Raw genomic sequence first — 13,277 nt, forward strand, 5'->3', positions numbered from 1 at the left:
GTAGAGACAGGGTCTCCCTTTGTTGCCCAGGCTGGTCTTGAACTCCTGGGCTCAAGTGATCCTCCTGCCTTGGCCTCCCAAAGTGCTGGGATTACAGGTGTGAGGCATGGTGCCCAGCCCTTCTTAAAATTAACCAATTAATTAAAAGATGATGAAAGTATTATTAACCCCCTTTTTTGTGGACCAAGATTAAAGAAATAAGCGAGTAAGCAGGGAGGGGCTAGATCATCCAGCTCATGCTGGGGGTGGAGATATGATTGCTGTGTTTTCTTTTTTTGAGACAGGGTCTTGCTCTCTTGCCCAGGCTGGAGTGCAGAGGCATAATCACAACTCACTGCAGCCTCAACCTCACTTGTTCAATTGACCCTCCCATCTCAGCCTCCCGAGTAGCTAGGACTACAGGTGTGCACCACCACACCCGGCTAATTTTTGTATATTTTGTAGAGATGGGGTTTGGCCATGTTTTCCAGACTGGGGTTGCAACTTTAATCAGCTGGTCAGGGAAGGTACTACCCAGGTGACATCTGAGCCATGACTTGAAGGAGAGAATAGTGAATAAGGGGAGATCTGAGGAAGAGGGCATAGGGTAGGGGGCACAGCAGGTGCAAAGGCCGCTAGGTGGGAGGGTGCTTGACATGCTGTAGGAATGGCAAGCTGGAGGAAGTGAGTGCAGCCATGTGAGAAGCAGGCGTAGGGAGGGAGAGAGATGGAGACATGGGAGCGGGCAGAAGAGGGGGAGAATGTTTCCTGCATTCCCCAAGAGGTTCAAATCTCGAATCTGCTCTTTCCAGCGACTGGCTATTCAACTTTTCCTTAGGTTCCATGAGGCACTCCAGTTTCCTTGAGGTGATTTAACTGGGTTTCTATTACTTGTAAGCCAGTGATTCCTACCTGGTGAAATCACTGGCCCTGTGGTCAGAAGATCATGGTGTGAGTTTCTTCAAGAAAGATTTCTTAAGAGAAAGTGCAAACTCAAGGGTGGGTGCTCGCATAACAGAAGCCCCTGGGAGGTGGAAGGGGACCCAGGCCAGCACCAGCTAAGGGGCATGGAATAGTAGTTAGCCCATTCATGGAGTGATTTCTAGGTACGGGGATTTTATTACACTCTTTCTTTTCTTTTCTTTATTTTTGAAACAGGGTTTTTCACTCTGTCACTCAGGCTGGAGTGCAGGGGCATGAACTCAGCTCACTGCAACTTCCTCTGCCCAGGTTCATGTGATTCTCTTGCCTCAGCCTCCCAAGTAGCTGGGACTACAGGCATGAGCCACCATGCCCAGCTTTGTACATTTAGCTAGTCTGGTCTCAAACTCCTGACCTTAAGTGATCCACCCACCTCGGCCTCCCAAAGTGCTGGGATTGCAGCTGTGAGCCACCTTATTATGCTCTTTTAGTCCTCCCAAAAACCCTGACAGATGTTATTACAGATTTTACAGGTGGGGAAACTGAGGCAGCAGACGTTATGGCATACACAGTGAGTAGCTGAGCCTGAAAACCCCAGGTCTGGCTGACGTCGGAGCTCTTGCACCTGGGATATGAGGTATCTGATCTATTTCCAGTGTGGTGTCCCTTTGTCTTTGGGGACCACAGTTTCTCTCCTCTATAGTTTGGGTGGATGGGTCCTTGCCTCCTCTCCCCTCTTCACCAGCCCCTGGGCCATCGAGAAGGCCTGTGGGCAGCCAGGCGAGGTGGGAGCACTCAATCTGGGACTCGCTGTGTCTCCAGCATGGAGGGAAGGGACCCAGAGAAAGAACGGGGTTTAGAGTTAGTGTGCCCTTGGGTGTGGTGGAAGTTTGGTGTGGCTAGGGCACTAAGAGAGGGAGTTGGGGGGAGGGGTGTGTGTGTGTGTGGTGTGTGTGTGTTGCTTATGCAGAGCTGGTCCATCTGGGGAAGGGAGGGGTGGGGAGCAGAAAGGAGAGAGGAACTGTAGTCCTTTTCCCCGCTCTACAAATGGACGGCCCGAGTCCAGCAGGGAAGGCCAAGAAATAAAATGGGAGTGTGTGTGTAGAGCGCCCCCTAGTGGTATATTTTGGTCTCTCATTCTAATGCTGCAGACATTTCCAGATAATTTATTTTTAATGTTTTTTATTGCAGTAAAAATGCATACCATAAAATTTACCATTTCAATTCTATCTAAGCTAAGTGTTAAGTATATACACATTGTTTTACAACCAATCTTTAGTACTTTTTCATCTTGCAAAACTGGAACTGTACCCTTTAAACAAGACCTTTACCATTTTCCCCTCCCTCCAGCCTGTAGCACTCACCATTCTATTTTCTGTGTCTAAGAACTTGACTAGTCCAGTACCTCCTATAAGTGGAAGCATGCAGTGTTTGCCTTTTTGTGCCTGGCTTATGTCACTGAGCATAATGTCCTCAAGGTTTCCCCATGTTGTAGCTGTGTCGGGATTCTCTTCCTATTTAGGGCGAATCGTATTTCACTGTATGTATGTACCACATTTGGTTCTCTATTTGTTATCTGTTCATCCATCAGTGGACCTTTGTATTGCTTCCATCTGTTGGTCGTTGTGAATAGAGCTGTTATGAGTTATGGGTGTACGAATACCTCTTTCAGACATTGTTGTCACTTCTTTTGGGTGTATCTCCAGAAGCAGGATTGCTGGATCATACGAGCTAGACTGGACTCCCCTCTCCCCAATTCATATGTTGAAGCCGTCACCTGCAATGTGACCGTATTGGGAGATAGGGCTTTTAGGAGGTAATTAAGATCATAAGGGGCCGGGCGCTGTGGCTCATGCCTGTAATCTCAGCACTTTGGGAGGCCTAGGTGGATGGATCACTTGAGGTCAGGAGTTTGAGACCAGGCTGGACCAACATGGTGAAACCTTGCCTCTACTAAAAATACAAAAATTAGCAAGGCATAGTGGCATGGTCTTATAGTCCCAGCTTCTTGGGAGGCTGAGCCAAGATAATCCCTTGAACCCTGGAGGGCGAGGTTGCAGTGAGCCAAGATGGCGCCACCGCACGCCAGCCTGGATGACACAGTGAGACTCCATCTCAAAAGAAAAAAAAAAAAAATCAAAAGGGGTCATAAGGATGAAGTTCTAATCTGATGAAATGGGTGGCCTTATAAGAAGAGGAGAAACAGGGATGTCTCTCTCTCTCCTTCCCTGTGCATACAGGCAATGAGGAAAGACCTTGTGAGGGAGTATCAAGAAGACAGCTGCCTGTAAGCCAGGGGTGAGGGTCTCACAAGAACCAGACCACGCTGGCACTCTGATCCCAAACTTTCAGCCTCCAGAACTGTTGGAAGTAAATTTCCGTTGTTTAAGCCACCTGGTCTATGATATTTTCTTTTTTCTTTTTGAGACAGAGTCTTGCTCTGTAGCCCAGGCTGGAGTGAAGTGGTGTGATCTCGGCTCACTGCAGCCTCCACCCCCGGAGTTCAAGTGATTCTCCTGCCTCAGCGTAGCAGGTAGCTGGGACTACAGGTACAGGCCACCACGCCCAGCTAATTTTTTTTTTGTATTTTTAGTAGAGACAGGGTTTCACCATGTTGGCCAGGCTGGTCTTGAGCTCCTGATCTCAGGTGATCCGCCTGCCTCGGCCTCCCACAGTGCTGGGATTACAGGTGTGAGCCACTGCGCCAGGCCCGATATTTTCTTAAGGCAGCCAGAGCAAATACAATAGAGTAATTCTATTTTAATTTTTGAGGAACTGTCATACTGTTCCCAGAGCATTTTACATCCCACCGAGAGTGGACAGGGATCCAATGTTTCTACATCCTCACCAACACTTGTTATTTTCTGTCTTTCTTTTTATTAAAATAATAGTAGCCATCTGAATGGGTTTTCCAGGTAATTTTTCTCCCAGCCATCAGTGAGGGCTCCTGTGTGCCCAGCAGCAGGCTGAGTATGTCACATGCCCAGTGGTTGGTATCATTCTCATTTTACAGATAAGGACACTGTGGTTTGATGGGACAAGTAACTAACTCAGTCTCACCAATGAATAAGTGCTACATGCATCACTGGCTCCAAGTTGGATTTCTTGACTCTAAAATCGAGAATCTTAATGGAAATCCTATTAATCTTGGTGGTGATGGTGGTGATGATGACAAGCAGCAATTACAGAGCATTACTCCTGTGACAGGCGCTGTCCCCAGCTCTTTACATACATTTTAATGGATTTAATCCATAACAACCCTATGTGATGTCTACTATTTTGATCTTCATCTTACAGATGAGGAAACTGAGGCACGGAAAACTCAATTTACTTGTTCAAAGTCATATGGCAACTAAATGGTACAACCAGGATTCTAACTCAATATCCTATTCTGCCTTCATATGGGCACCGATGACTCCAAGAAAATCCCACCTACCAAAATCTAAATTCCCCTAAAGTAAAAATGAGGCAGACAGCCTTTGCTTCAGTGAAAGCATCACCACCATAACTCTCCTGGCTAGAGGGCTTAATCCTCATGCCGTTTTTGTGGAGTATGTTTTAGTTGAGTTTGAGAGAGCCTCAGATTGACCTGAGATCAACTCTGGGACCCTGGGAGCCAGTGTGCAACCCTGGTCTCCTATGGAAAGCCCCAAATCAAGTTTGAACCCTGGCTCCTTTCCTTTTTTTTTGTTAAAATTTTTATTTTAAATTAATTTGAGATCTTATAGAGCAGTTACAAAGAGTACAACAAATTATTTATACCTTTCACCCAGATTCCTCAAATGTTAACCTTATATTTGATTTCTTCCTCTTCCTCCTCCTCCCCCTTCTCCTCCTCCTCTTCTTCCTCCTCCTCCTCCTGCTTCTTATTCTCTATCTCTCTGTGTGTGTGTGTGTATATATATATACACACACACACACGCGCACACACACACGAACAAACACAATACATGGATATATATAATTTTCTGAAATTATATATATCCCTCCTTCGTCTTCACAGCCAGCAGCACCCTCCAGTCCCTTTCCCTGCTTCTGCTGTCACATTTTTCTCCACTCTGACCTTCTGCCTCCTGTTAGAAGGACCCTCCCTCTTATAAAGACCCTTGTCATGACACTGGGCTCACTTGGATCATCCAGGATCATCTCCCATCTCAAGACCCTTACTTAGTCACATCTGCAAGGCCCCTTTGCCGTATGTGCAGGTGTGGGGATGAAGATATGCACATCTTTGGGGGCCCTTATTCAGCCTATCACGGCTACCTGGCTGAAGACTGGCTGAGACCTTCTGAGCCTCTTCATTGCTCCTTTGCTCCCAGACCACTCATCTGCTTCGCCAGGGCTGCAGTCGTTGACCAACTCTGTCTGAGGTTGCATGCCTCAGTGGCAGCGTTTTAGTGAATCCTGCACTTGCCTTGTTTTTTTTTTTTGAGACTGAGTCTTGCTATGTCACCAGGCTGGAGTGCAGTGGTGTGATCTCAGCTTACTGCAACCTCCGCCTCATGGATTCAAGCGATTCTCCCACCTCAGCCTCCAGAGTAGCTGGGATTACAGGCACACGCCACCATACCCAGCTAATTTTTGTATTTTTAGTAAGACGGGGTTTCACCATGTTGGCCATGATGGTCTCGATCTCCTGACCTTGTGATCTGCCCGCCTCAGGCTCCCAAAATGCTGGGATTACAGGCGTGAGCCACCATGCCCAGCTGCCATTCTTAGTTAAGAAGTGAGCATATGGGCCCCAGAGTCTGGCTGTCTGAGTCGAAATTCTGACTTCAATGCTTTGTGGCTGTGTGACCTTGGACAAGTTACTATACCTCTCTGTGCCTCTGTTTTCTCATCTGTTAATCGGAGTGAGATAATAGGTACCAGTCCCACAGGTATGGGGTGTGAGGATTAAATGACTTCATGACTTTGCATTCTTAGAACAATACCTAATTCAGAATGACCTCAGTTAATGTTAGCTAGCTTAAAAAAAAATTAAACAAAAACATTATTGACCAGGTGCTGTGGCTCACTCCTGTAATCCCAGCACTTTGGGAGGCCAAGTTGGGTGGATCACTTGAGGTCAGGAGTTCGAGACCAGCCTGAGCAACATAGTGAAACCCAGTCTCTGCTAGAAATAAAAAAATTAGCCAGGCATGGTGGTGCATGTCTGTAGTGCTAGCCACACAGGAGGCTGAGGCATGAGAATCGCTTGAACCGAGGAGGTAGAGGTTGTAGTGAGCTGAGATCTCGCCACTGCACTCTAGCCAGGTGACAGAGTGAGACAGTCTCAAAAAAAATTATTAAAAGCAGAATATTTCATCATTTACCGTCTACCAGGTTGCTTCACTGTCTTCTAGGCTTGAGCTTTGAGGTCTGAGTGTGCCAGGGTGTTTAATGCCAGCGCCACAACAGACAAACCCTGGACTCGCAGTGGCGAAACACAATCAAGCTTGCTTCTTGTTCTTCTAAGGAGGAGGGCAGCCCTTCCCCAGAGAGAACACGTGGCTCAGGGTCACTGTGGCAGGGCAGGAAAGCAGTGGGACTGCTCCATTTCGCAACACCAGCTCTCCATAGCCTTAACTCCCAAAGCCACATGTCAGTCTCACTCCAGTTCCAGCCCAGGAACCAGGTCAGTGGAGGCAGGGATGGGGTGGTCAGTGCTGGGTTGGGAGGTGGAGCCTGGGACAGAGAAACCACTAATGCATCCCACGGAGTCACGGAGGCCTCAGCGAGGAGGTGATGAGTAACTCCAAGCTTGAACAGGAACTTGCCTAGGACAATCCTGGATGTGGTCCTGGGATAAACCCTGCAGGAAATTAAGGTTTCAACATTCAGGGTGAGAAACTAAATCTGAATACCTAGAGACAGCTCCACTCCAATGCTCATTCCATCATTATTCACAATAGCCAAGGTATGAAAACAACCCAGGTGTTCAGGGCAGATGATGGATAATGAAACTGTGGTATATATACACAGATTATTCAGACTTCCGAAAGGGAAACTCTGCCATTTACAACAACCTTGATGAACTTGGAGGACATTATACTGAGTGAAATAAGCCAAACACAAAAAGAAAAACACTGCAGGATCTCACTAGTAAGCGAAATCTAAGAGTCGAATTCATAGATGCAGAGAGTAGAAGGGCAGTATCTGGATTATCTTGGGATGGGAGATGATCCTTGAGAAAGAAGGTTAGGGGAGAACTTGGTGATTCATTGAGGATTTGGCAGACCCAGGCGACATTACCCTGACACATTCAGATCCCAAAGCTCTAGCCTAGAAGACAGCAAGGAACCTCTTGGCTGGGGTTCTCAGCCTGGGGACCACAGACTCCTTTGAACTTGGATGGGGAAATTGATTGTCTTTATTCTCATTAACCACGAATTGAAAGACAGCATTTGCTTCTACTATGAACATAGGCAACAAACCACAATGGCCTGAGTAGTGTCTGACTGTGTCGTGAATAGAATCCTATAGTTTCCTATTACATTTCACTTGTTGGTGCTGTTTCAAAATATATTGCCTTTACTCATCACTGCTTTGAAATCATTACAGTAATGAGACTGGGATCTTCATTTTATTTTATTTTTTTGAGATGGAGTCTCACTCTGTTGCTCAGGCTGGAGTGCAGTGGCGCCATCTCAGCTCACTGCAATCTCTGCCTCCTGAGTCCAAGCCATTCCCATTCTCCTGCCTCAGCCTCCCCAGTAGCTGGAATTACAGGCATGCACCATCACACTCGGCTAATTTTTGTATTTTTAATAGAGATGGGGTTTTGCCATATTGGCCAGGCTGGTCTCTAACTCCTGACCTCAGGTAATCTACCAGCCTCAGCCTCCCAAAGCACTGGGATTACAGGGGTGAGCCACCTAGCCCAGCCTATTTTAACACAGCCTGAGTTAACTGTAGCTCAAGAGGGGTGCCCCCAACAACCTGCAGCTGAGGAGTCTTGATGAGATCCACCAGGCTTTGGGCAGCACTGGTGCAGCGGACTGAATGTCTATGTCTCCCCAACCCCTAAATTCATACATTGAACTCCTAACCCACAATGTGATGGTGTGAGGAGGTGGTGTGAGAAGGTGATTAAGTCTTGCGGGTGGGGCCTTCATGAATGGGATTAGTGCCCTTATAAAAGGAACCCTGGAAAGCTTCCTTGCCCCTTCAGCCATATGAAGACACAGAGAGAAGACAGCTGCCTATGAACCAGGAGGAAGGCCTTCATCAGACACCAAATCTGCGGATGCCTTGATCTTGTATTTGCCAGCCTCCAGAACTATGAGCAACACATTTCTGTAGTTTCTAAGCCACCCAGTCTATGTATTTTGTTATGGCAGTCCTGAAAATAACCCCCGTGGGTGAGGGTCTTTCTCTGGGTCTTCAATCAGCATGACTACAATGGGAGGAACCCAGTCTGGGTGTGGGGGGCTGCACCCCGGCTTCAGGGCTCAGTGGGAAGACTTTGGGGGCTTCTTATCATTCAAGGGAGAATAGCTTGCTTTCTTTCTCTCTTTCTTTCTCTCTCTCTCTCTCTCTTTCTTTCTTTCTTTCTTCCTTTCTTTCTTTCTTTCTCTCTCTCTCTTTCTTTCCCCTTCCTTCCTTCTTCCTTCCTTCCTTCCTTCCTTCCTTCCCTCCCTCCCTCCCTCCCTCCCTCCTTCCTTCCCTCCCTCCCTCCTTCCTTCCTCTTTCTTTCTTCCTTCCTTCCTTCCTTCCTTCCTTCCTTCCTTCTTCCTTCCTTCCTTTCTCTCTCTCTCTCTCTTTCTCTTTCTTTCTTTCTCTTTCTTTCTTTCTCTTTCTTTCTTTCTTTCTCTTTCCTCTCTATCTTTCCTCTCTTTCTCTTTCTCTCTTTCTCTCTTTCTTTTCTCTTTCCTTTGTTTTTGTTTTTGTTTTTTTTTGAGACACAGTCACTCTGTCACCCAGGCTGGAGTGCGGCGGTGTGGTCTCAGTTCAGTGCAACCTCCGCGTCCCAGGTTCAAGTGATTCTCTTGCCTCAGCCTCCTGAATAACTGGGATTACAAATGTGCCCCACCATGCTCAGCTAATTTTTGTATTTTTAGTAGTGACAGGATTTCATCATGTTGGCTAGGTTGGTCTTGAACTCTTGGCCTCAAGTGATCTGCCTGCCTCCGCCTCCTAAAGTACTGGGATTACAGGCATGAGCCATGGTGCCTCGTCAATACTTTTGTTTTTGATTACCCATGGCCATTATAACCTTATCTCTGTGCAAAGTGACATCTTAGCCCGGGGGTGTCCTACCCAAAACCAGGTTTCTGGGAGTCCATAGAGTTAAAGAATTAAAAGCTGAGCATTTGGAGGTCGAGGGGGCCCAGGGTAGAATTCTGCCAGGCTGCTTGTTTGTGCAGGCTCTTTGGGCAAGGGACTTAACGTCCCTGGGCCTCAGTTTCCCTATTTGTAAAATGTGAATAATGGTCTTCAACTTAGAGGGCAGTTTGGAGGCATTCAGGGCTATGAGGCGCTTATCTAAGGTTTTGGCACAAGGGAAGTGAGTGCTCGGTAAATAGCGGCTGCTCTTGTCACCTTCGCCTGGGCCAGATCAGGGTCCGCCGCAGGTTCCTTCTTTTCCCTGGCCATCCCTCTTCACTCAGTCTGCAGTGAGCTGTATTGCTGGCTTCTTGGAGGAGGCCATCTCAGTCTTCTAAATCAAGCTGGACTGTGGGACACGCATTGCCCATCAGTAGGATATCGGGACTCAGAGCAGCTTTGAAATAGCAGGGCCCGACAGTGCCCCTGAAATGTGGTTTGCTAATGAAGTTTCTGCCTTGGCTCTGGGCCTTTCTGGACTGTTTGCTGCAGGAGACTTGGAGGACGTGGGGATGGGAGGAGGGAGAAGAAGGACTGTGAGCCTTTAGTCGCCTGCAGGAGGAGGCAGGTAGAAGACAGTGAGGCTCTCCAGCGTCCAGCTGAGTTGAGGTTCCAAATCTTGTACAATGAGGATTCCAGGGTGTGAGTGTGGGAATACTTCCTGATCAAGACCTGGGCAGTGACCTTGGGTGGGAGAGTTGCTCTGAGCCTCAGTTTCCCCCTTGGTCAGATGGAGATGAAAATATCTACCTCGTAGGCAAGGGTCCAATGAAGATGGATGAAAACTTTGAGCTGAGCACACAGAACACTGTAAGAGTGAGCTGCTTTTGTTCTCTCTGCGTTGGACAGGATGCCCAGGGCTGAGCCTAGCTTGGCCTTGGATGAGTGAAGAATAAGATGGGGATGCAACCCAGTGTATTTAGTCCAACAGGATTTCCCAAGAGCCGTAAGAAGAGTTATGGGCCAGGTGTGGTGGCTCATACCTGTAATGCCAGCACTTTGGGAGGCTGAGGTGGATAGATCACCTGAGGTCAGGAGTTCAAGACCTGCCTGGCCAACATGGCGAAACCCCATCTCTACTAAAAATACAAAAAATTAGCCGGATGTAATGGTGGGTGCCTGTAATCCCAGCTACTGGGGAGGATGAGGCGGGAGAATTGCTTGAACCCAGAAGGCGGAGGTTGCAGTGAGCTGAGATTGCACCATTACAATTGCACTCCAGCCTGGGTGACAGAGCAAGACTGTGTCTCAAAAATAAAAGAATTAAAAAAAAAAGAAGAAGAAAGAAAGAGTTATGAGCTAGCATTTAGCTGGAACTTGACCCGGGCCTGGTAAGTTTGGTTGGATGGGGGTGCAGGCCGGGGAGAAGCGTGGAGTGTGTGCCCCATAGGAAGATGGCAGTGTTAGGGATGGGGATAGGTGGGTTTGGTGGCAGGAGGAGACAGACCTGGAGGTGGGCGGGTGCTAGCTTTGTATGGGCTGCTCACCGTGTGATGGAGGACATACGCAGGTGCTTCTGCACTGCCACACTTAGTGTGTGGGGTCGCATGCACATCACCTTGTCCTTGTTAGATGGCTGCTGCAGCCACAGACTTGATATTGCATTCAAGGGCAAGTAAGGGGAACCCAGGTGGTGGTGGCTGGGCTGTTCCTTTTATCAGGAAAGTAAAAACTCTCTGAAGCCTCCTAGCAGATTTCCCCATCAGTCCCATCCGTCAGCATGGGGATCCAGCAGAAGGCTCCCTTTAGCTGTGAAAGACTCTGAGAAGAGACAGGTTTTCAGCCCCTGCAGTGAGAAGCAGCAGGCGAGAAGGCGTGGGGATGGCTGTTGGGCCCGTCAGTTGATTGTGTCCTCCTCAGTTATGTGAACCCCACTGGTACCTGGGGGCCACTCAGGTACCTCTTCTTTCTCTGAACTTCTACCTGAACACTCTAGCTTCTTAGCTACAGCCAGGGACAGCTTCCTAGGTGTGTCACACAGAGCCCTTCACTCAGAAGTGCCCGTGGTTAAACACTCTGGTGGTATAGCCTTAACCCTTTTTGTTTGTTTGTTTGTTTTGAGACAGAGTCTTGCTCTATCACCTAGGCTGGAGTGCAGCAGTACAGTCATGGCTCACTGCAGCCTCGATCTGGGCTCAAGCGAGCCTCCCTCCTTGACCTCCTAAACAGCTGGGGCTACAGACTCATGTCACCACAGCCACCTAAATTGTTAAACTTTTTGTAGAGATGGGGTCTCACTATATTGGCCAGGCTGGTCTCCAACTCTTGTTCTCAAGTGATCCTCCCACCTTGGCCTCCCAAAGTGCTGGAAGTACAAGCATGAGTCACCGCGTCCAGCCAGTCTTGAAACTCTTAAGACCTTTTCCACAAGGGGTCCTGCATTTTCACCTTGCACTGGGCCTCACAGGTCATGGAGTTGGCCTTGTCTACTGTTCATGGTGCTACAGCCACTTTTCCTATGAGGCCAGAGGTTTCTTGGTTTCCCATATATTTATGACCTTAGGGAAACAAAAGACCTCAAGATGCAAAATCATTCGCCAGGGAGCAGACCATCATAGAATTAGACTGCACTCAAACGTCCCTCCTGCCCCACAGTAGAGGTATGTGTGTGCTCAGCTTGGGTGTCTTTAAGGGAAGGATATTATTTTTTGCGGGGGAGAAAAAAATGAAGACTTAATTTTTGTCTCTGTTTTTTTTTGGTTATATGGATGAGAGGTTTCTATGTTGCCTAAGCTGGCCTCGAACGCCTAGTGTCTCCTCCTTATGCGCCAGGACAATACGCCTGAGTCACCGTGGCTCCTCATTTTGTCTCTGTTTTGAGTTACTAATTAATTGAAACACAATGTAAAATATGCTGATTGAAACATAATATAAAATATGTTAAATATCATAGAAATAAGCTTCTTTTCCTTTTTGTTTTTTGAGAAAGTTCTCACTCTGTCACCCAGGCTGGAGTACAGTGACATGATCACGGCTTACTGCAGCCTTGACCTCCTGGGCTCAAGCAATGCTTTCACCTCAGCCTCTTGAGTAGTTGCAACTACAGGTGTAACCCTAGCGAATTTTTGTAGGCTTTTGTTTTTGTTTGTAGAGATGGGGTTTCTCCATGTTGCCCAGGCTGGTCTTGAACTCTAGGCTCAAGTAATCCTCCTGCCTTAGCCTCTCAAAGTGCTGGGATTACAGGCATGAGCCACCATGCCCAGCCTGTTATTTTTCAAGATAGCTCCACAATCAAGCCTGTTCTCTTACTCCCATTTATTATGACATTTTCATTCTTGTGGGTTTAGTTAAGTGGTCTTTCCCACTTCTATTTTTTTTGTTTTTATGGTGGTAAAGTATATATAACATAAGATTTGTAATTTTAATTGTTTTGTAACATATAATTCAGTGGAATTAATCACATTCACAATGCCATGTAATCATTGCCTCTACCTATTTAGAAAACTGTTTCATTATCTCAAACATAAACTTCATACCCATTATGCATTATCTCAAACATAAACTTCATACCCATTATGCAGTAACTTCTCATTATTCCTTCCCCCGGGCCCTGGTAACCACTTTTTGTCTGTATGATTTCTGAATTTCAAATTATGAAGTATTTTTTTTTGTGTCTGGTTTCTTTCAGTTAGCACTTTTTTGTGTGTGTGTGACAGAGTCTTGCTCTGTTGCCCAGTCTGGAGTGCAGTGGCACGATCATGGCTCACTCTAGCCTTGACTTTCTGAGCTCAACCTATCCTCCTGCGTCAGCCTCCTGAGTAGCTGGGACTACAGGTTTTTGCCACCATATCTGGTTACTTTTTTTTTTTTCTCTATTTTTGGAGAGACAGGGTCTCGCCATGTTGCTAAGGCTGGTCTTGACCTCCTGGGCTCAAGCAATCCTCATGGATAGCCTTGGCCTCCCAAAGTGCTGGGATTACAGGTGTGCGCCACCACGCTCATTCTTAGCACTGTGTCTTAGCACTGAGGTCCATCCATGTTGTAGTCTGTATCAGAATGTTATTGTTTTTACAGCTAAATGATAGTCCATAGTGTTATGTGCCACATTTTGTTTAGCCACTCATCTGTGA

General features: G+C 47.2%; 1 long non-coding RNA gene across 1 annotated transcript; it reads right to left on the reverse strand.

Moving 5' to 3' along the window:
• On the reverse strand, positions 1–12,973 carry LOC117089371. Its single transcript, XR_004439568.1, has 3 exons — positions 12,843–12,973; positions 4,946–4,951; positions 1–122 (listed from the first exon to the last, which is right to left on the reverse strand). It is a non-coding gene; the product is annotated as an uncharacterized LOC117089371 (long non-coding RNA).
• Positions 12,974–13,277: the final 304 nt, after the last annotated feature.

The sequence above is a fragment of the Trachypithecus francoisi genome, unplaced genomic scaffold (assembly GCF_009764315.1).
Source record: "Trachypithecus francoisi isolate TF-2019V2 unplaced genomic scaffold, Tfra_2.0 Lachesis_group11, whole genome shotgun sequence".
Taxonomy (NCBI): Eukaryota; Metazoa; Chordata; class Mammalia; order Primates; family Cercopithecidae; genus Trachypithecus; species Trachypithecus francoisi.